Raw genomic sequence first — 3,871 nt, forward strand, 5'->3', positions numbered from 1 at the left:
CGCCAAAAACTGTCAGTGTTGAAGACTCTCCTTCGCACTTCCACTAGCTGAGTAACGGGTATCAGATAGTCGGGGAACTCGACTATAGCGTTCTCTCTTGTTTTAAACTTATATACTAAATACAGAGTCAAACTAATTATCAAGATGACAAAAGTTGTAATGCATATAATTTGGAAAAAGTTGTAGTGTTTCACATGCAATTTTATAATTTCTTTTGTTTCTAAGTGATTTATTGGTTCCAAACGTGTAACATTGTTGGTGATATAAATTGTTTGTGTAAAATCTGCTACATGCATGGTACAATTTTTAATTTTAATGATGTTGTTTCCTGATATTAATATTTTGTTGTTTGTACAATCTTGGTTGACAACTGTTTCAGGAATATTCCATGTTAAAAGTATATTTGGTTCTATATAATTTATTTGGAAATTTCCTTGGGTTTTAATGTATTTGCATTGAGTTTGCTCTTGTTTAATAAGTCCAACAATACATTTGTCGAATATTAATTTATCTGTATCTATGAAATACTTGGTTATCGAATATATAAAATTTATCGAATATCTGCTAGGTTAGAATATAGTTATGTTCATCTGGGAACGGAACTATTTGAAATATCGGAACTTTAGTGACCTCGCTAGGAACGTGGGATATAATCAAAATTTCGTTCGTGTCTGTCTTGAGCCAAGTTGATGTTTTTATCTTTAGCATTTTCTCCGAATTTACGTGTTTCAAATAATTGTGTTTTAGTAATTTTGGGTTAAAGATTCCTAATCTGGTTAATTGCATACCTAACTCGATGTCTTCTATGTATTCTGTAAACTGCTGTAGGTTGAATATCAGTATCGCAATTTGTTGCTGCTGTTCTTTTTCCACCTTGAGCCTATTAATTATGTCTATACCGCTGTTGATTATGTCGATAACCATGTTTAGATCATGGGTTTTAACGGAGTCTTCTGACATGTTATTAATTTTTTCCTCTAGCTCCTCCCTGTCGGCTTCATCTAATGTACCAAATAAGTATTTATATGCCTTCCCTACTACGTTCAAAAGACCTCTTTTGCTTCTGTTAATAATTCTTAATATATTTATTTCCCGTTCTAGTTTATCGACTAAATATTGTATCTGAGGTACATTGGGATAGTCGTTTGCTTCAGTTACTAGATTTTCGAACATAAGTATTGTCTTTGTTATGTTTATACTCAAATAGTGGTATTCGTAGCTGGTTGGAATTTCCATCGTTCCGGTTTGGAATATAAGATATCCATTCTTCGCACTTATTGGGTTTACTTCGATGTTGCTGCATTTGACCATAGTGATAAGTGGTAACATGCAACTAAGCATTATTAGAAATATATTGCGTACTTTGCGCTTCTCTGGCTGGTCTGGAATTATCGTATTTGCTCTTATTAATATTTTTTTGTTTCTTGAATTTTGATTTATAATTAACGATTTTCCTGCCGCGGTTTGTTTCCTCAAAATGTTTACTGTCTACTTGTTCAATCCTTCCTGTCTTTTTAAATGGATTGGTGATTTTACTCTACGAGTTGAGCCTGTATATATTTTATATCAACTTCAAAATAATGCCTATTCTTATTAAGATATTCGATCTTATCTATTTTGTTCTGTTGTACATTAAAGTCTGGGCTGCCTGCATACAGAAAAATGTCTGCGGTGATCGTTTTGTACTGTTATGTTTAGTTTTATGATTATAGACGTATAAGATTGTTTCCAATCTTGTAAACCTATCTTCAATATTTTGTTCACTACCGATGATTCTCAGCTTTTCATTTACGGTCTTGTGAAATCTTTCTATATCAGATATACCATTTTTGCTGGTTGTTACAGAAATTTTTACGCCTTCGGAACTTAACCAGTTTTGCAAAGCTATGCACATAAAAGCTGAATCCTTGTCCGCTTTAATTTCCTGTGGCTTTCCCATATCATTGAATATTTATACCCGTTACTCGAAGAGTAAAAGGGTATACTAGATTCGTTGAAAAGTATGTAACAGGCAGAAGGAAGCGTTTCCGACCATATATAGTATATATATTCTTGATCAGGATCAATAGCCGAGTCGATCTGGCCATGTCCGTCTGTCCGTCCGTCTGTCCGTCTGTCTGTCCGTATGAACGTCGAGATCTCAGGAACTATAAAAGCTAGAAAGTTGAGATTAGGCATACAGACTCCAGAGACATAGACTCAGTGCAAGTTTGTCGATTCATGTTTCCACGCCCACTCTAACGCCCACAAACCGCCAAAAACTGTCAGTGTTGAAGACTCTCCTTCGCACTTCCACTAGCTGAGTAACGGGTATCAGATAGTCGGGGAACTCGACTATAGCGTTCTCTCTTGTTTAGTAATGGCTCTTTTCGCTTCTAGCCAATCTTTACTTTTTACTACAACTAGTGAAGCAATTTTTAAATAAATATCAATACAAGATAGGAAGATCTGGTTACCCGTGAGATAAAAATCTATCACATATTTTTCCCTAGTGTTAAATATTTCTGGTGTTGTTTTATGTGTCAATTTTGTGTCTCGATGTTCTGTTTTTGCCAGATTACAGATTTCACATTCATTGTTAATATTTTGAATTAGGTTTTGACTATTCGGGTAATAGTATTTTTCTTTAAACCAATTAATGGTTTTTTCTATACCTGAATGTAAAAGTTCCTTATGTTTCTTTAGGATTAAATCCTTAAATTCCGCATAAGTTAGTATATCAATTAGCTTCGTGGTACATCTCAGTAGTTTTGTAAAATTGTTAGTTTTTATGATTTCGGTAAATGCCCTCTGGAAGATCAGAAAATTATCATCATTAGGGAAGTAAATTGCACTTTTCTTGGTGCACACATATTCCTTAATGAAGGTTTTGGCGAGTTCAAGTGTAATTTCTTTATAAATTATTTTAATCTTTAGTTTTTGAAAGTAGTGGCTTACACTTGTTGTGTCACTGTCGCCTTTTTCTATCTCTATTTGTCTAGAGAAGAAATAGATTGGTCTCTCCATTATGGATATATAATTTAAATTATCTTCATTAGCACTATGTATAGTTGCGTCTGCGCTGTTTGCGACTTCGCCAACCATGACTTCTTCTATCTTTGTGCAAGAAAGAGCATCTGCGACATAGTTTTCTTTGCCTGGAAGATATTTTATTTTATAATCGAATTCGTTAAGTTTGATTTTCCACCTTTGTAATTTCATGATCGGCTCTTTGATATTATTGAGCCATACCAATGGCTTGTGATCACTCATTATTTTTAAAATGGCCTGCCAAATAAGTATGACCTGAAATATTTTGTCGCCCAAACTATAGCTAACAATTCTTTTTCAATGGTTCAAGTCTACAAGTCTCACATTCGTGGAAGCGGACGTCTTTCGATAGCGCTGCGCGAAAATCTTGTGTTAACGTGGTTGTGCTGAACATTTGCAATTTTTGCAGCTGATAAAACAGCTGACAGCGCTGCCAACTTATCTCGGAGGGCGATCATGAGCGAGTGGCGTTGCCACATCAACTGTAAGACCAGTGCTGAGGTGCGAACGTTGGGCGCGTAATTTCAAAATTAAATTCAAAATTTGATTTAATTTAATTTGAACAAATAAGTGCCACGCACAACAAGCTCGAAAAAATGAGCAGCGATCAAAAGAATGAGCGTAGAAGCTCCGTCAACCCAAGAAATGCTTGCTACTCCTATTTCTCAACTAGAGATATAGATCAACATCAGAAGGCGACAAAGAGCAACTCGACTCTACTGACCGTCGACAGCAAGAGAGCCAGCTCTTGCTCACCCTCTCTGCTCACCCCAACTCCCGCATCATGGAGTTACCAATGCCAAACCCCATCACCGCCGGCTTCGCTGAATGAAGCTCCAAC

This window comes from Drosophila santomea, unplaced genomic scaffold, assembly GCF_016746245.2.
Source record: "Drosophila santomea strain STO CAGO 1482 unplaced genomic scaffold, Prin_Dsan_1.1 Segkk102_quiver_pilon_scaf, whole genome shotgun sequence".
Classification (NCBI taxonomy): Eukaryota; Metazoa; Arthropoda; class Insecta; order Diptera; family Drosophilidae; genus Drosophila; species Drosophila santomea.